A 21,454-nucleotide genomic window follows, 5' to 3' on the forward strand; every position below is an offset into this window, starting at 1 on the left:
TCTTTGATTCGTGGTATTGATTCGGCATATTTTTATTTATAGTATTATTTTTTCTCTTTTTACATTTATACATTATTTATTTTATTTTTTCACAAATAAATTCGTCTAAGGAAAAACCGAATATAGTTATTTATGAATATTATTTGCTATCATAACCGATCGGAAATAACCGACACAACTGGAAATTTCGCTTAAATCTCCCATTGTACAAAATTAGTTTTAAAAATTCTAGTTACTTATGAATATTATTTGCTTTTATAACCGACAGTATATAACCGACTCCTGTTGTGTCGGTTATATACTGTCGAATTTTGTCTAAATCTTCCATTGTACAATATCTATTTTAAAAATTCTAGTTACTTATGAATATTATTTGCTTTTATAACCGACAGTATATAACCGACACAACTGGAAATTTTGTCTAAATCTTCCATTGTACAATATCTATTTTAAAAATTCTAGTTACTTATGAATATTGTTTGCTTTTATAACCGACAATATATAACCGACACAACTGGAAATTTTGTCTAAATCTTCCATTGTACAATATCTATTTTTAAAATTCTAGTACAAAGAATCTGACTTTTTGACAAAATTTTAGATATTCTCTCACGTTAACACTTTAAAAGGATTATTGAATTGTAACCTAATAATTGAAAATATTGACGAAAAGTTAAAATTATAATATATAGAAGAAAAAATAGAGGAAAAGAATCAAATTATGTATTTTAATTTATCCAGTGCAGTATGTTATTTAGTTGTGAATAATTTTTCATTGCCTCTGATTCCGATTCTAAGTTCAGATTAATTGCGATTCATAAACTGAGAAGGAAAGTCTAGTTAAAACTATTAGAATATGATAAAGTTTACCGTGTCTTCGGCTCGAACCAAGGACCACCATAATTGTAAATCCCTGTCCATGGAAAGTTAAGAAGCTTTATATAAAAGGCGATCGCAATGACAGATTACGACATACTAATTTCTGATTTCAATGTTGTAATTTGGAAAATATGGTCCCAATGGCTTAGTCGGAATCGTTAGTTTTACTTTTACCTTTGGCTTATTTCTCTATATCTTAAAAAACTTTGAAGCGAATGTAATGTGTCTTTGTGACTGCCACTGTATAAAGATTCTTTAATCTCCCCCGAATGGGGTGTACAACTATGGCAATTAGTGCATCCTTCTACAACCCCGGAGGTCTTAGTTTCGAATCCTGCAGTCATCTAGAGAGCATCTTTCTCACACATTTCGCCCTCTACATACATTTCGCACAAAAAAAAATGAATATATGCTATTTCACTTATATATGAGGTTTTTAAATTCGAATATCATTTCTTCACAGCTATTATGACACATTTTTGCTCAATTTTGAAAAACCAATTTTTATAGTGTGGGAATGTTTTAGAAAAAAAACTACAATTTACGCTGCGTAATTAGCGTTTTTTTCCCACGTCAGTGGTTGAAGTTGAACTTAAACTTAGTCTGAAAAATGCTGTCGGAATCATGAGTTATATTTGAAATGTTAATAGAATTTTAACATTATTACGGATACTTAAGAAATGTGTTTCAAAACTTAGCACCTTCATTTTTTTTTTTTTTTTTTTGGCGTTAGTTAACTTTGTTCATTCTCTAAAAGAGCAGTAGAAATCTGTAAGTTTTATGCGAAAATGTTACTGTATTAAGGAGCAATTGAAAATAATTTTTCGAATTTTTTTTTGCGCAATTTTTATTTTATTGATATCAATGTTTCTAAGACACATTAGAAATAAATTTGAATGTTTTTCACCCAAAAAAAATTTGAATTTTTTTTCTTAGTATATGTATTTCCTAAGATGAATAAACTATAATGAGAAGAAGAAAAAAAATCATCCAAATCGATTTACACAGATTATTGTTCTAAATGTAAAACAATTGCAGCCATTTCAACTCGTAATTGTTTCGAAAAATCAGTGTTTTCCTGAATAACTATTATTTTGTTCTTTTTGTAAGCTATTTTAGTGATGTGTTCCCTCTAACTTTAGTACTTTTACCGTATTATCTTCCATTTTATTAGGTTTCAATGGTTATTGGTTTTTCCCCGCCTTTCAAACAAGGCTGCAAGTTTGCAAAACCTATAAAAAATAACAATAAATTATCCAGTTATTTAAACTTTTCCAAGTTCAGGGAATCATTTCTTTAAAGTTCAAAAAGCCATGTTGTCGAACTTTTTGCAAATGAATCTTTATAAAATAAATCTTGTGCGAAAATTATGTTTCTAACACTTAGTATTTAAGTTGTAAGCTTGCATTAAAAAAATGCGTTTTCATTATTTCCCTTTAATTAAATATCCATTTTACTTCCTTATTTAAATAATTATATTTAATTTAAATGTGCAGCTTTTACTTATATTTTCTTACAATATAAAAAGTATCTTTGAGTATTAATCATCTCAATATACAAATGATATCATTTGCAATGTTGCTTGTAGTTATGTCATAGCGATAACTTTTTCTGATGATTAACTGATCAGGGTTGTAGTTTTTATGATAATTTTCTTTACGATAAATTTTACTCAATTTAAGTTGTTTCAAAATGTTTTATTTAATGCTTTCAAGATACATGTCTTCTCATTATAAACTTATAACAATGAAAGCTCTGTTTCATTATAAAAATTATGTATACTGATTGTCATCAAAATATACACATCTAGTAAGAGTTGTCAGAATGAAACAAAATTTTACCTATCTAAGTACAACGTAAGTATAAAAAATGATTTAAAAATATCAAAGCAAAATTCTTACATTTATTGCAGGAAAAATGCAAATCAAGGGGGAATGGGGGGTTAGTAGGGGAGAGTGGGGTCAATTGTAACAGGTTACGATTGTAACAGAGCAAAAATTTCGAGTGTCGGTTTCTAGATTTGGTTTCTAGGTGGCGCACAAGGTGTATTTAATAAATCTACATGTACACCCCTGCTGGCAACCATTTTTATGTACTTTTGAAAGAGTTACATCACAGAAGATATTTTCACGCTACGTAAGTACTTTTTTTGGTATTAGAATATTATATTGTAATAAAGTAATTTTGTTTAAACAAATAAAAGTTATTAACCGAATATGTAAGTGGACACCTTAATTAACATTTCAATAAAAAAAATTTGTTTAGTTAATTAACTAGCATTTTTTTTTAACAAATGAAGCTGAAATGGCGTCTTGGGGACATTTGTAACAATAAGTAAAGGGACAATTGTAACAGCTGAAAATAAATAATCTTATGTTTACAAACCATTACTTAACTCCTTAAGAACCACCAATAGTTTCCTATATCATTTATATTATGCTGCGTATGCATTATTTTATTTGTCACCTTTCACAGCATAAATTAAAATTTTTAACCCCTAAAAGTCAAAAGTTTAACCCTTTAAGTATCTGCTCATTATTATTTTTACTCCTAAAATATAACTACTATTTTGATCAATAAAAAAATATATCACAACTATGATAATATGTAAAATTAACTATGTTTTAGTTGAATTTATGAACTGTTACAATTGACCCCGTAAGTGGGGACAATTGTAACAAGTACACGACTGTCAAAAATTGTTAATAACTAATATAATAACACTTAAAATAAGGTATTTATTTTTTTTCTAGTAGAGGATAGTCTACTTTACTCGTCTGTCAATTAATACTAATAATATATAGGATTTTTTGTTAGTTAAAAATAGTTAAGTAAAAAATGTTACAATTGACCCCACTCTCCCCTACCCTTCAGAGCCACCTCTTACTCGAATGCAGGATACGATACGGTCGGGCAACAACTCTTGGCTCTAGTGTAGAATCGAGGGCCTCTTTTTGGCGATAATTTTCGTTCAGTTTTTCTGAAATCACATTTATGGTCAATATGATATAATTTGCGGTCTTTGCTTTCAATGACCTCACCTTCGGGTTACCGCAACTTTTGTTTACATTTATGCGATTGGTTCTTGGTTTAGTTACATACACTGTATTCATTTATTTACAAATCGCCAAAAATGAGAAGGGCTCCCGATTGTGAACTATTACGCAACTCTTTTATGATTTTTTGTTCCACAGTTGCCGTAAAACATCATTAAATTGACTAAATTCGAAACACTGTTCAACTTGCCATCCCAAGTGGTCTCAGATATACTCGTTTGGAGACAAATCTGGGAATCTAGCAGGAAATCTAGTGGTAATAAGGCAGAGGCATTCCAGTGACACTCTTGCTGTGTCTGGCCGAGCATTCTGTCGTTAAAAAATGGCTTTTGTGGGCCCTGCCACGAGTTGGAACTGCATTTGAATGAAGGGTGTCATAAATGTGTATCAATATTAGGGGGTTTCTGAAATTCCTTTCGCAGTGATCACTAACCCCTGATATTACATCATTGTTTTTTCTTTTTTAATTTTTAAAAACTGTATTTTCCACAAAAGCAAAGAACATTTGCTTAATAAAATATATAATTATTACTCTAATCTTACATAAAAATCATTATGTTAATATCTTATACATGACGAAACGAATGATTATCTAGATTGGGAAAGAAATTAACTGCACTTTTAAAAAAGAATAATCTTTGGAATATAGATTGTGTGTCTCAGAAAGTCGTTTTGCTCGTTATCGAGTCTAACATCATGATAAAACCTCAAGCAGGAAATCATTTTAATCTTATTCACAATTAAGTTCTTAATGCTTCAAAACTCAATATACATGTTAATATTTAGATCAGTCGATTTCTCTTTTCTTGTTTTTTGTACGACAATAATTCAAAAGCAAGTTTTAAAAATAAAGATCCTATAATTAGAGTTTCCAACAATTACGGATAGATTGTCGATTATTATTTAAATTTAAAATGAAGAAAATTCGCTAGATGTACTTAAATTTGCAGCAACTTTCGGACAATCTGTAATTTCGAAAAGAACTTGCTACGAGTTCACAAATGAAAATGACATTTTCAGCTCATCAAATTTCAATTTTGTGGTTGCAATTCTGTGGGCTGAATAGCGACCAATAGGATACATTTTACGAATAGTTCATCAGGTAATAATTTTCGACCTACGGTTAATAGGCAAGCAAGGTTTCGAAAAGGTTTATTATATGGTAAATATTTTTTTTATTCCGTTATACTCCCTGTACATTTTTTCAACACTCCTTCGTTATTTCAAGTTTATAAGTCTTTTAGTTTGTGCGCAACAAAAAAAACGAGACGTAATGTTATATGTAGTTATTTCAAGTTTATAAGTCTTTTAGTTTGTGCGCAGCAAAAGAACGAAACGTAATGTTATATGTAGTAAAAAATCGCAAAAAAGCACTTAAAATTGCAAGCATTTTCGAACAAATCGGAATTTTTAAAAAAAATCTTTTTTAGTTTACTAATAAGAAATGACCCCTTTAACACGCTAAATTTCAACTCTTCAGTGCTGCATAGCGACCTGCATGAAATTTTTACTATAAGTTTAACAGTTCATTATTATCGAAGGTTGAATTGTTTTATTCCATCGTACTCATTCAATGCAGAAACAATAATCTTCACGTTTTTTTAATTACCTTATCTACATATTTATTGTCAAAGTTTGCAGTTTTTAAACATGTTCGTTCCAGTCGTGTGCATGTGATGATACTATATCTATTATTGAAGAGTAGTTATCTATAAAGATAAAATTAAAGTTGAATTTTCTTATTTTAGCAACCAGTTTAGTTTTTAAATTTTACACTAAGTTTATTCTTATGAAAAATATGTTATTGCAATAAGAAAATATCACATTTTCTGCAAAAATATAGTTGGGTGATAATATGCATATTGTTACAGCTTTATCCGGTTTATTGACACAAGCTCCAGGGATGAATTTTGTCTGGCGATACGCGTGTGATAGGCAACGGAAATATTCATGCGTGTTTCTAAACTCCGAGAAAACATTTTAGAATCAAATTATTTTTTTAAATCATTTGCTTAAATGCTTACTTTTTTTCGTAAAGTTTAAAATTCAAAATTAATTATTTCATAATAGAAACGATATACTTTTAACAATTTTTTTTCAGTTACCGCATCTTGACCTTTTTTCTTTAGAAAAGTATGTAGTTGTTTTTTATGATTATGTCTTTTTTTGCCGACAAATTTTAGATGAAGGCACATTTCGTTTTAGTATTAATTTAAAAACAGAGCACCTTAATAACTATTGACTTTTAACAATCAGCTTTCCATATACTACAAAGCGTCAATAGTCGAATGGTTGATCTTAAATATACTAATTAAATAACGAAAAGGATATAATTTACAAAATTGGACACAAAAACGTATTTTTTCTGACTGAACTCAAATGTTTTTTTTTGGGAGATTTGAATAATTGATCCTCGAAATAAAGGGAGCTGTCGCAATCTTGAAAATAGGGTATTCTGTAAAAAATTCCGGGTCAAATTACGGAATAAAGCACCAGCACTTTGCGTTCATCATCCGAAAAATCCATTTTAACGTAAAATATTATACCGTAATACTTACAGTAATATTTATATGATTAAAATATTTCTGTGATTTTACTGTTATTATTACTACAAAAATTATGGTATATAAGATTTTTTTGCTCCATTACTTGTTCCGGTAAAAATGGATGTTATGGAGAAAAAAAGTACCACTATACTGAGCGCTGGTACTTTTCACCGTAATTTGATCCGGAGTTTTTTACAGTTCACCATTATTTAAGGTATGAAAAAGTTTTATACTTTTAAAATTAATTTTAATATTTGTATATATTGCGGTATCTTTGTAATTACTTAAGCGAATCAACAAAATCTTGTTCAAAATTATCTGTTTCATCCAAAGTTAATTATACATTTTTATTCATTTATTGCTTTTTACTTGTTTATTATTTTTTTATTTATTTAATTTAACAATGGTTGAAATTTTTCGAAATTGTAAGGAGAAGAAATATTTTATGATTTTAAACTGTGTAGTTTTTAGAAAGAAAATCCAAAATTTGAAAAGAATTAATTTAAAAAATCTCGAGAAATTAAGTTCCATTGCTTGCATATATAAATCGAAATTATTATTAAGAGGCGGAAAATTTCAACTGCTCTCCCGATATATTAAGGAGATCATATTTTTCAGATTGCGTGTATACCCTCCCCTTATTTTGGGGTCAAATATCCTAATCCGCTGAAAAGGGGCTTAATCCAGAAAAAACACCTTTTCCTGTCCAATTTCGTAGCTTAAAACATTGTCTGTTCCAATTTATTAGCGTATTTAAGGCTATTCTCTAAAGCCATTACAATTGCATTTTAGAATGTGAAAATCTGATGATTCGATCAAACGTCATTGACGTGTTTCTTTTTTTAGTTTGCTTAGTTCATTATGCATGTGTATACGCAAAACATTTAAAACAACTAATGAATATATTGCCATATTCCTTAAAAAATTAATCATTCGTTCACCGTAATCGGAATAAATTTTTTCTTTTAATAAATTTTAAATCGGTTCACTGTTAATAAAAAAGTTAGTTATTAGAGAGGGGCAAACAAAACCATCTAAAATTTAGGGCTGCTAAGTGTTTAAAAAATAAATAAACTAGTAGTCACATTTTGTCGTTATTACACTATCTTTGGTCCCGCAGTGTCCATGATCGTTAAGACACGGTTCCCACAGACCCAGCAGATGAAGTCAAGCTTCATTGGTGACCACTTGGAGTAGTCTGCGTAGGGACCGAGGGTGTGCGGTATTGGTCCTCGTTAAATTGCTCTACCGTAAAGTGCTCGACTTCGCTTGCAGGTCGTCGAAGCGGGGGTGCCATCCCCTCTGCGGAGGATCAAAATTGTGGTGGCATGTCTTCGGATCATCCTCAGGAATGTTTCGCAGACCGTCGCCAATAGTCCATTGTGCAGCTCTAGTGTGACGTAAATGAACTACAACAACAACAACTACACTATCTTTGAAGCTCCTTTTTGTAAATTTAGATGTTCTGAATCATGTATGTAGTTTTGGCACAACTTCATGATTCAAATGAGTTGAAATTAACGTCTTCTACCTATACAATTAGTAGTTTCATGTAAGTAGGTTTTTTTCTTCTTTTTATAGTTGCAACATGTTACTTAACCTTTTATAAAATTTTTAATAAATCTCTAGTCAGTGAGAATTTTATAAAGTTTCTCATGTTTTTCATCACTGTCGTGGGTGAGACAAAATGCGATTACCTACCACAAGTCTGTTCTTTTAGAAGCTCGTACTACCATTTACTACGTGCACATCACCCAGAACAGTGCAAAAATAGCCTTTTGCCTCAATAAAAACATGGTTCTCGTAAAAGAACTCTTACGACCCCCGTGCGAGAGCTTTAACCCGATTCTAAGGCGTCATTACTTCCATTTCTGTCATAAAACCTAATGCCCCAGATTTAGGGTTAAAGAGGGGCTTCAACCGCATATTCTTTAATAGGTGGAAATATTTTTCTCACTATCAGGGGTGGGGAAAGCAGGGGAAATTTTTTACAGAATAAAAAACAGATCTTAACAACATTTCTATTTCAAGCAGATTTAGCAACAAATTTGTGAACATGCAATGGAAATAAATAATCATATAAATTTTATTTAACTAAAATTCACTTGCTAAAATTTACAAGTTTTTGTAATTTTACAGGGCATAACCACGTGCCACTGTGGCTACGTCCCTGAACACCTCTACAAAAAGAGGCCTTGTATATAGACTAATTTACGAACAACTGTAGGTGTATTAGTTTATGGATCCATTAACCGGTATTTCCCACTGAGATACAACATGATCTTTAAAACATTAGCGCACTTTACAGTTTTTTCCAGCTGCGTGCGTCACTAACATGTTAAAAATTTGTTTTCATTGCTATTTTACTTTTAAACAAGAAGTGAAGAAAGTGTTTGCAGTTTATCTTGAAGCCATCCAGTTAGTGAGGATCCTAAAGCATACGAATGACTTCATTTCAGTTCGCATTGTTATGCGAGTTGAGTAAGCAGAGTCATTCGTTAGCACTTTCTCTTCCAAGAATAATGCTTCATTGGAGAACGAGATGTCAAGAGATGAATTGATGAAGGCTGAAAAAGTGGATCACAACTTTCACTTTTTTTTTCTCTTTTACGCTTCCGTTTTACTAGTTTTTTTGATTAAATACGTCAACTATCATAAAATCTACTTTATGTTTAAACATCAATTGATATAGTTTAAAAATGTTAAGGAAATTAGAAATTATATATTTTTACTGTTTCAATATTCAATATTTCTGGACATTTTCCAGCGTTAAGTAGATTACTTTAATGGGTTAAAAGTTTAAGCAGGTGATAATTCATACAATACATTATTTAACTTTAAATTTAAGAAACATTTTATGCAGGAAAAACTAAAGCAAATTTAATTAAATTAAGAATTAATTTAATTAACAAATTTAAATGAAAATCAAATCTTCACTTAAATTCCTTTAACAAAGTAATACTATGAAAGAATTCTAACTAACACAATTGATAATCTTCTTTTAGCAAATCTGTACACAAGATAGTTTACTCGTATGAGATACAATAATTATGATGCTTAAATAAACATATCATTTTTAAAAACTTAAAGTTGTTCTGATGGAAACTTACATGCACTTTATTAATTTTAAAAAAATCACGCATTTATGAAAAAAATTTTAGGTATTTAAAAAAAAAATTTAAAAAATCATGTATTTAAAAAACACTGAATTGACTAATTTGTAAAAATTAACATCGTTCTTTAATTTAACAAGATATTCGAAATCAACAGAGTACAGTTTTAATTCAGAGACCATACATACTACACAAACATGTTTTTCAATAGTAATAATTAAAAGATTAAACAGCCAAAGAGTCTTTCCGTAACTTTTCAAAACATCTTAAATTGATTAGAATCAACATGTTGAGCGACACCAGTGTTTTCAACAAATATTTTCAAGAAGTTAAACGTCTGATACCTAAAAAAACATAATTTGCATTAGTCATTTTAAAAGTTTTAAAATAAAGTATGTGATAAAATAATAAAGCTATATAGTAAAATAAAGCTAAAAATGTTTGTACTCCTTAATAGTTATCTCACTTTTTAAGTATGTCACCATATCTCTCGAGCTTTTTAATGGAATTAAAAACAAATGCAGGAACTAATTACCAAATTTAAATGTAGCTCTTCGAGTCATTGAATTTGAATCATAGTACGTAATAATCATTCAAGAAAAAATTAAGGTATTCCGTTTTTTAACTTACGCACTGCACTGTACAACTGACAGCTGCATATGTCATTTTGACTCATTTTACGTAAAACACAGTCATTGTTGTTCGATTGTGATTATTTTTGAGGTCACTTACAATTAATATTTTTGGGTTTTTAGTTTTGGGGAAAATTAGAATTAGTAAAAATATAAGATATTTTTACGGATATCTTGATTTTTGTTTGAAAAAATGGTTCTAGGATGTCTTAATGCAAAAATAATCATACTTAAAATTCAACTTTGTTGAAAATTAAATTTAATAAATTCTTTGAAAACTATTTGTAAAAAACACTTGCTTGTTAGATATTGTTTTCATAAAAGCAAATTTCAGTCCATTTCTTTAAGTTTGACATTAATTGTCTATAAGCTAAAGGAGGTAAGCAGTTTCAAGTATCTTGGAAGTATAATTAACAAAAAGGAGAAACTGAAATAGATTAAACAAAGCCCGAAGTTATTCTCAATAAATTAGGAAAGGAAAAAACATAACAAATTCAACAAAAATTAAAACATTCAATACGAATGTTAAATCTGTCCTACTATATGGATATGAGACGTGACACTGCAAAAAATAACATGTAAAAACGTTAAGTATTTAAATTAACAACTGTTTAAGAAGAACCTTGCATATCAAGTGGATCCATAAAATTTGTTATGTAGAAATTCTTAGAATGGCAAAGCAGAAACCGATTGATCCGGAAATTAAAAAACGTGAATGGAAATGGATTGGTCATTTTCTACGTAAACCTAAAAAAATTAAAGTAAAAAAGTTTTTGATTGGGCAGTAGAGAAAGAGGAAGACCTAAAAATACTTGATTACTCTTGATTGATATTTGATAAATGATTGAAAACGATAGAAAAGACCGAGATGTCAAATATCTGGCCACGAATAGAGTGGGATGGAAAGCTATGGTAGATACTCCAATTCGAAGTGAAGAGGAATATGAATGTATGCACAGTTCCTGACCGAATTATTAGACGCAATATAAGATTCTATGCAAAATCTTAATAATCGAAAGGATACTATACTGCTTTATTGTTTTTATGCCACTGAAACCGGTTTGCACTTGTTTACGTACGCTTATCAATTGGTTAAATTAGACGATACATAATGTAAATTCAACAATTGGATAAATAAGGCAATATATTATATAAATATAGAATATTTATTATATCACAGGTATTATATCAGTGTATTATAATAATTAGACCAAATTATTAGACGCACTGTGGTTTTTTAATAATTACATGTTTTGCAAGAGTTTATATGCAATACTTTTAAATTTAAACATACATGTAATGGGTTTTTAACCAGAAGCTTTTTATATACTTCCTATTTGTATCGATTTTTAACGTATTACATTACAATGTTAACCAATTGATACACGAACATAAACAAGCGTAAACTGGTTTCAGTCGCGTAAAAACAGTAAAGCTGTATAGTATCACCTGATAATTAAGATTTTACGTAGAATCTTATAGGACGCCTAATAATTTGACCAGTGACTGTATGTAATTGTCTATGCTGAATAAGTTCAGATCCTTTTTTTATCCAATTAGATCATGGTGACTGATACACGCTAAATCTGTCAAGTCTCAAAGTCCTCCATGTTCCCATAACAAATCAATACCTCTGGAGGTACTGATCCAGGAGTTTCCTTGTCTACTGGATTGATTCAAAATGACAAGGCTACGGAGCTGAACATTAGTTGTCATAAACCAGGGCTCGAAGAAAGTCAGAAATTTTACCCGTCCCCGAGGACGGCCAGTCCAACAATGTACCCGTCCTCCTTTGAAACTAACCCGTAGCTTCTAAATAAATAAAAATATAATTTTCTCTTATTTATTACAAACATTTATATAAATTGCACTATGAATTAGTAGTTACTAGGATTACAAATACTAGGCTACTAATAGTAAAACCTAGTACTTCTTTTATGAAATAATTTATTTCTTTTATGGAATAATTTAAATGACAGAGGTCAAGTTATCTGGAATGTCAATTTATCCGAGGGTACTTCGTTTTTTAAATGAAACAAATATGACGTTTGCCTGTTCCGCAATCAAGCCAATGATTTACAGGGGTTTCTGCACAGAAATCTGAAAGGGGTTTTCCATTTAGGTGGATGTTCATAATTGCGCTTAACGCATCTTGTTCAAGACCAGTACGTAATGTTTTTTTTTTTTTTTTTTGTAAGCTCATTGCTGAAAAGCCTCTTTCAACCACTGCAGTACTCCCAGACCGAGAAAACATCCAATTCCACCAAGCGCAGTATGTTGCTGTATTTCCAGATTAGAGGGTCATTTTAGAAGTGAGGCGCTAGACTCTTGTAAGATAACAAAAATTGAAAATGTATCACGAATATTAACGGGAAAATGGCCGTCCGCGCGGACGTCGGATTCGAGATATTTGTTGTCCGCAGGGAATTTTTGACCGCCGAGGACGGGCGGACGGGTGGTTTTTCGAGCCCTGTCATAAACCCAAAAATTGGGTCGGCTGTTCAACGACGGATATAAAATAAAATAAAATCACTGACATTAGTTGTTATTGCTTTACACCACAAATATAAAAATCGAACAGTGTGTCAATGTGTTAAAAACTTTGAATTTTGTTCGTTCATTAAATAATATCTGAGAAAACTTCAGAATGTAATAAATACATTAATCAAGTGGTAGTTTAGTTTTATTTGGATATCTTGATCATCTATTTAGCAAAAAATATTATTCTTACCTTCACAAGGTGATATGTTAGTCGATTACAATATATAATTGAATGAAGAATATAAAGTTATTATGAATTTTATTGTGATGTAAGTGTTAGAGAAAACATTTAAAAAAAACTAAAATTTTTTAAAGAATGTAATTTAAAAATACGTGATATTTAAATAGCTGCTATCTTAAAAATTAGAAATGTTAGAATCTAACGTCCTCTTCAACGTCATCACAACCGAAAAATGCTTCTATGATGCTTAAAATACAAGACAAGACAATAAATAAATCACAATTCCTATCATTGTTTAGAACTTTCTTGTGAAACAAAATGTATTTTTTAAATTGAATATTTACTTTTAGTTATGCACACTCGTAAATAACTTTTTGAAAATTATTCATTTAAAAATGATTCAACTGTTACTCGTAATATTATAAAAACTTACGTTTCAGAGAACTTAGCCAAAGGCATTTTTTAATATTAACCTTTGGCAAAATAGTTTAATTTTTCTTTAATAAAAATTGAAGGTACTTACACAAAGCTGATTATTTCTTGTAATAACTAAGAGGATAGCTGTAAGTTAAAGGATTTGCGTAAGTGTAGGCTATAGGAGCTGGAACTTTTTGAATGTAAGTAGTGGTTGTAACAGTAGGTGCAGGTGCCACATAGGAAATTGGAGTGGAATACCTTTTAACATAGGTAATTGGTTCAGTAATGGCATAATTAACCGGATTCACAGCGTAAATGGGCGGGCTGTAGCTATAGTATTCTGCAGCCGCGGCGTAGCTGACAAGGCAGAAAAACAGAGAAATAACCTAAATAAATGGAGTTCATTTTAGTTAATAAATAAATAAATAAGTTATTTAAATAAACTTAACCGTCAATGTATAACTTGTAACCTCTGAAGTCATGAGTTGCCAAGTAGCGAAACTGTGTAAGGACCACCAAGATTTTCTTCTTCTTTTCGTTTTTATGCTGCTAAAAAATACCCTGAATAATTTTTGATCCAATTATTGGATCTTCACTTATCATGACTCAAACATAATGGTTTAAAGAGGTGCAATGGTTCCAAGATGTTAACTAATTAGCACAGATGTTGTTATAAGTTACGAAATCAGACACGAAAACGTACTTTCTCTGGATAAACATGCCTTTTCCTTCGACGGATTTGAATTTTTGACTCCCAAGAAATAGGGATTGGCCGAATTCTGGAAAGCGATCGAAGTTTGGACCCCTTAATGTTAATTTTACTTTTTGCGTATTTTTTCATTTTTGTCAAGAACTTTTGAAACAAATTAAAAAAATTTACACACCATTATAAATTGTTTTATTTGAAAATAATTCCATGCGAAAAATTAATATCGTGCTTTTTAATGTTCTCATAGAGCCAGAAACACGATAAATGTTACCATATTATGGTAGTTTTGACTATACTTTTTTTCTCAGTGTATGAGCAGACTTATAGAAAGGTAAAATTCCCATTTTCTTTAATATAAACATCCTTCATGAAACGACATAACATACCAAAATTTAGAGCAATTACAAAAAGTAGCTACATCAGAAATGATCTTACCAAATGCCTCATGCTAAAAAAACTTCGGTTTCCAAAAGCTACTGGATTAAAAAAGCAAAAACCCTGTGATGTGTTTGCCTACTTAAATACAAAAATGACAACGCATTGGAGTTTAAATACTTGTTCAAACCTTGGTCTTATCAAATTATGGATATACATTTTTTTAAATTGAATTCAGTCATTTAAATTTCTATTCAAGTACTTTCCAAATGCCCGATTGTTTAGAGTCTTTAAGAAGTTCTATTTATTCTCAACACAATAGCAAATCTTGAAGAATAAGTTTTTATCACAACGTTATTTAAATTAGAATTGTAAACAAACTATGAATTATAATGTCTGACAATTTACTCTTAAAGTAATAAAGATTGCATTTGAGATGTTTGTGATCTCTGTTCATTTATTATTATAGCTCATAACAAGTTTTCGCAACGTTTTAAAAATACCATTAGATAATTGAGTAAATCGACATGCAAAAGAAACCCCGTTTCTTTTATTTTACTTTAATGCTTGTGTGCGTGAAAAAAATATCCATCTATCTTATAAGCATTTAGAAATGTTATCAACATTGTTAGAAATTTCTCGGAAAAATTGTTATAGAACAATTTATTTAATTGTTCTTTTACAGTATTCAGTCAAAACAGACAATTAACCATAAATAAGATGGCATTCAAACTGTTAATTGTGAGAAAAACTGATTATTATCTGCTTTCACTGAATACAGTTATATAACCGTAATTTTATTTCACCTACTAAGCCTACCTGATGAAGCCACTTAATTCCTTGAAGATAGGTACATATTATAGCTGAGAGGGCTAGTCTGACAAACTCATGAGTGGCAGAACGGGATTTCGAGTCCCAGTGTTAGCACCACAATATTTTCTCTACCACTATATTAGTCCCTGCCTTCAACACATGAAGAGCTTCCAGAGTCCTGCACTCCCCAATTCGAAACCCAGGGTTATTAGAATATGGTACCCTCATTCACGAATAGATGGCAGCACCATAAAGTTGCTAAACTATCTCCAATGGCAAGCTAAATTTCTTTTTTTACGGTTTTAAAACTATGCTAGTTGTAAATGGTTAAAAAAACGTAAAAGTAAGAAATGTTCGTTACCGTACACTTTACGGTTAGTTGTAAGGGCAGACTGATTCTGATTATTTTACCATCATTCTAGAATGAAAATGAACTTATTCAAAAAATAATTTCAATGTATTACACTGGGGAGCAAATTTTTTATCGCATTTATTCGAACACTTGATTCCGCCTAGTTCGGAAGTGAGGATTTCAAATTTGAAATTAGTTTTGTTTCTAAAGTTACAATTTCTGAAAGCGATATTTTTGGTTTATTTTTGTCGAAATGTACAAGCTTAAAAGCATTATATGTATCAAGAGGTCGCATAAAGGTTGCGACAAACTTCTAGGAGAGTTCAAGCTCATCCTCAGGTTTAAAACTGCATAGGAAACTATGTCCGGATATGATGTCGTAGGCGGCTATCAGCGCTTCCTTATTATGACCTGTTCAGAAGCACATGAATTTGTTTATAATGGAACAGAATTCATATTCAAACAGTTCATAAAACAGCGGCGCTAATGGCGTATGATGACATTTCTAACCGCAGATTTCTATGCAATTTTAATCTTGATTGTGCTTTAACTCCTCTAGAAGTTTGTATTAATATTTATGCAACCCCCAGATATGTATAACGATTTTAAACTTGTACATTTCGACAAAAAATAGACTAAAAATGTCTTTAAAAAAACTGTAGCTAGGAGAGAAAAACCAATTACAGATCTGAAATCGGCATTACAAAAGCATCTAAGATCTGTAAAAAAAAATCTCATGCAATAGAAAATTTGAAAAAAAAAATCGATGGTTCCCTATTGTTATTGGTAGTGTTTAATAGGTAATTAATTAAATATCTATAAAATTTATATATCTTGATTGTTCCGGTTGAAAAGGATATGAACTTTTATTAGCGATCATCATTTAATATTGTTTTGAGGAATAGCGTATCTATATGGGTACCGTTAAAGTATATGAATTTTGATATAACGAATGAATAAAGAAGTAAAAAAACAAGAAGAGAAAGAAGTCCGTGAGTAAACGGATCAATAAATTAGCATGCTATGAAATCAGTCATGAGCGTTTAATGACAGAGTGACATATTGAAAACATATTTACTTTCAAAAACATTTATTTATTCTATAGAGATTTACATAAATTACAATCAAATCCCGTCAGCTAGTACCTTAAAAGCGCATATAGTAAAACAACTCATAGTTATATTTTGTTTTGCAATAAAAAATTTTCTGTTTTGAATATTTTAAATCCTGAAATTAACTATATAAAGTTATGTTTCCCTTATGTCAAAACTTGAAGCTATACTCTATTTTTTAACGAGGGGCATTTTCATAAGTGAAAATATGTTTAGAAAACTTTTCCTTGAAACTAAAGATTCAAATTACTACTTTCAAAATTTTCAGATATTGAAATATTTCTTGTCTATAAAACTTAAAATATCTGCACACTTTTTGATTTGAAACATAAATTTAAAAAATTAATATTAACTAGAATGTGTATTGTGTTCCCCTCTGTCACCAATGTTCAAAATATTTCAAGAAATTAAGTTGCCTGAAAGATAAACAAGCAAACAATTAACACTCTAGTTAAAACAATTTACACTCTATTCAAATTTATACTGCTGAGATTATCTTGGAAACACATAGGGCTGCTAACATTAGCACTGCTAAAATTTACGCTGTTAAAATTGCTTTTTGTAAAATTGTATAGGGAAACAAAGCTTAATAAATGGTAAGCAACAGTGGATAAGGTGGACAATATGTAGAGCTAAATTTTATTGTTATTGCACTGTTAATTACTGAGTTTCAGTCAGAGTTGGGCAAAAATGTAATCAATTACATTTTTCGATTACAGTTATCAATTACTTGTAATCATAATTACAAGATAACATAATTTCAATTGCAGCTATAATCGTGACTACAACAAATAATTACCGTCATCTATTACTTGTAATCGTGATTGCAACTTTAATTGCAGCTGTAATCGGTGTTACAATAGTCGATTACAATAATCAATTGCTTGTAGCCGTGATTACAACCTTTTAAAAATATTGATTACAGCTGTAATCATGATTACAATAATTGATTACAGTCATCAATTGCTTGTAATATTTATTACAATTCACCAAAATGTTTATTACGACTGTAATCGTGATTTCAAGTAATTGCGATTCCAAGTAACCGCAACAAAAATGATTACGGGTAATTATGATTACAAGCAATCAAAATATATGATTACATGTAATCAAAATATATGATTACATGTAATCATGATTACATATAATCGTGATTACAAGTAATTGTGATTACTTGTAATCAAACTATACGATTACAAGTAATTACGATTGCATACTATATGCAAATACATTATGTAAGTGCGTTTAGGGTACATGTTTTCATGTACATCGAATGTAAGCACGCATGTGCGTACAATTTGTGTTTCCTATTTATACAAATACATGTTTTAATCATATAAATATTGATACCTATATTTCTTTTAATAACTTTAATATTTAATGAAACATTAAATTAAAAGTCAGTAAATAAAGTTTGGATGAGCATGGTAACAGAATGGAAGAATAAGATAGTGGGAGAAAGAAACTGCAAGTCACGTGGGCAGGTTCAGTTGAAATGAAGAAGCGTTTGCATGGAACTGAAATTTAATCTTACCGTAAAAAAATCAAGTGAACACTAAAACAATTTGGCTACTAAGGGAAAAAATTCTTAACCTGTTCGAAGCTTTATTTTCATACAATATAGTGACAATTTTTAAAATGGCTACCTTATCTAAAAATAGTACATTCAGGAAGACACGTGATCCATTTTCGCTAACTCAAACGAGATAATTTAATAATGGTAACAGTGTTAAATAAGTAGAGTGGAAACTATCCGGGGACAACATTAACATATTTGATTGTTATTCAAAAGTAATACTAAAGCTGTGTTGCACATATAACTCATTTTACCCACCTAGATAAATTAAAATTATTTTCAATTTGATAGTTGGTTTAATTGCAGTAAGGGCTGGGCATAGAAATTCAGCTGTATTTGACCTATTAAAAGGGTATTACACACACAATTCCTATGCATCCATATTTAGTAAAGGCATATAGTAAATTAATTTGAGAGCTACAAAAATTATTTGGAATTTTATTTCAGTAATTAAAATTATTCAAAAGCATGGGACATCAAAAATACAAGTTTTTTGAAAATTAACCATGATCCCTCTTTTTTTTTATTAAAAAGCAATATTGCTAAGTAATAAAGAGATCACAATTTCTGAGAAAACAACATTATTAAATATTATCTTTTTTTAGAATTGTTTTCTTTTTTTCAACTTCGAACGATGCAAGGAAACAGTGCGGTAGTACATAGCCTAATGTGCGACCCCTGCAAAATTTTCAGGAGATGCATCTTTGGCTATGCATCCTTTTGGAAATGTGCCTTTTCGGAAAAAATCATATTTAAGAACTTAAGTTTTTTAGTAAAAATATCTAAAATGAAAATAAATAACTGAATAATATCTCTTTTTATATTTTTTAAACTAACCTATGTTGTCTTTAGATTATTACCTGCCTTACAAAGGTAAAATTAATTTTAAAGTGTTGGTAATAAGCCAGATATTTATTTATTATTTTTTTGCATCGTGAAGAATTTATCAACACATCATTAACGTAATTTTTTGAAGGAAAAGCGAAATATTTTTATTTTTATTTGTATAGAATTTTAATTTACGGGAATTCTATGCTTGTTAATAGTTAAGTATTAAAAATTAAATCTGAATAAATTAAATTCACAATTTCTTTTTAAGAAAATCGTAAGTTAATTCGGGAGCGAAATTTTAATTTTCTGCTTAAAGTTTATAGCTGATAATCTGAATAATCTGAATAAATAGCTTTGTACCCAGGAAAAAACTGAACTTCATACATTTTTCTTAAATAATTATATTTCTTGACAAAGTTATTAATCGTAATTAAATAGTCTATAGGCAGACTTTTTTACATATGTATCGTTAAAATAAATCACAGAATATATTTTATCATTTGAATTTAAGCCTGTATTTAAATTAACTTTAAGTGCTAAAGATACTAAATATCAGTATATTATACATTGATTAGTGTTTATTTACTGATCTGAAATGCGAGAAGGAAACTGATTTATTTTTACTCAATTTTTAACTACTCTGGGGTGAGAAATGAAGAGACTATGCAGACTTGGTCGATTATCTCTAGAACTACTGGACCTATTTTAGTGAAATTTGATATGTACAAAACAAATAACCATTCAACAATTGCAATACACACGCATGGTAGCGCGTACTCGTTGAAGACGGGAGGTATGAAACAGCGATTGCAGAATAAACAAAAAGAATGGGTTAATAGAGGGTATGGTCCCCTCTTACAGACATAGAGGCCTTGCAGCGTGATTTCATACTTGAAATAAGGCAATTTATCATTTCGTGTGGTAATTGTCGTGTGGCAATTTCATACCTTCCAACTCCAACAAGTGTTACGCACGATCATGCGTGTTTATTACAATTGTTGATTGATTATTTGTTGTTTTGCATTGTATTAATATATGTGCATATCAAATTTCATTAAAATCGGTCCTAAAGGTTCTAGAAATAATCGATCAAGTCTGCAAATTTTCTTCTTTTTTACACCAGTTTATTTACTTTTAATGCTTGTAATTTTGAAATTATTTACCTTTAGAGAAAAAGGTTATTGAACATTATGTGGGCATATTCCGCAGTTTATTTCCTCTTATAATGCACTCAAAACATTTGCTACACTATACTTCTATTTTTAAGTATCTAAAAACATAATACGCTCATCAGATAAAATTAGCTCTCACCTTGGAGAAATTATTAGGAGAGGATTAGTTTGAAAGCGGGTCCGCGATGATTTGGGGCGTTTTTCATATTAAAACTCAAGTCCACTCATAAAGATGGCTGCTAACTTCAATTACCATATTTATTTTAACATTTTGGACGGTCAGAAGTTACTATTTTTTTACTTAATCAGCATCTTAATGACAGGTTCGTTGTTTATATACCTATTTCAATATGACAACCACAAAAATCATTGGGATCGAAGAGAAAAGAGTGGTTTATGTGCATTCATATACCCTGTTGTACCTCAATTGGCTTGCAAAATCACCTGACCTGAACCTCATAGGAATCTAGGAAAAGCAGGTGAAATGCTGAAATCAACACCCCAACAATTTTTTGGATTGGCGTGACTGAATCCTGAGAGAATGAATCTTATGGATTTACTTCCTAATCAATGCTCTTAGAAGAAAAGTATGGTCAAAATCACCAAAATATGGTAAAATTTATCATGTTGTATCCGTATTGTTTACCGAACGTTCTAATACTGATTAAGGTAAAATCAACAAAAAAATATAGTTTTATAATGTGTGATAAAATTTGGTAAATGAGGCAAAATTTGGAAATTTATTGTAATACCTAAAAGCATGGCATGAAAACCATCGGTCACATTTACTTTTCAGTTTTGTACTTCTTACTGAAAGTGTGGTAATCAGAAATGTAATTTCGAAGGACCAGAATTTCCACAAAGCCGTTATCATAGGAACGGAACCATTACCAAATGAATGTTTTAAATACCGTATAGTTGCGTACTATAAAACAGAATTATGTTTTTTTTTACCTATAATATAATTACCATACAGAACAGTAATTTTACCAGAATTTCTTTTCTCCGTGTAAGCACTCATCACATTGAAGGCCAAAACTGCAGAATATTAAATGGTGCTTTTAAGAGATGACAAATTGTTTCTCAGGTGAGTTTATGCTTGTGTTACTTAAAAGAACTCAATGTATCTATTTAGTAAACAGACATAAC

General features: G+C 30.1%; 1 long non-coding RNA gene across 1 annotated transcript; it reads right to left on the minus strand.

Moving 5' to 3' along the window:
* Positions 1-9,698: 9,698 nt before the first annotated feature.
* On the minus strand, positions 9,699-14,646 carry LOC107445105 (uncharacterized). Its single transcript, XR_001584208.2, has 3 exons — positions 14,510-14,646; positions 13,472-13,751; positions 9,699-9,938 (listed from the first exon to the last, which is right to left on the minus strand). It is a non-coding gene; the product is annotated as an uncharacterized LOC107445105 (long non-coding RNA).
* Positions 14,647-21,454: the final 6,808 nt, after the last annotated feature.

The sequence above is a fragment of the Parasteatoda tepidariorum genome, chromosome 1, assembly GCF_982258835.1.
Source record: "Parasteatoda tepidariorum strain Cologne lab strain chromosome 1, Ptep-v5.0, whole genome shotgun sequence".
Classification (NCBI taxonomy): domain Eukaryota; kingdom Metazoa; phylum Arthropoda; class Arachnida; order Araneae; family Theridiidae; genus Parasteatoda; species Parasteatoda tepidariorum.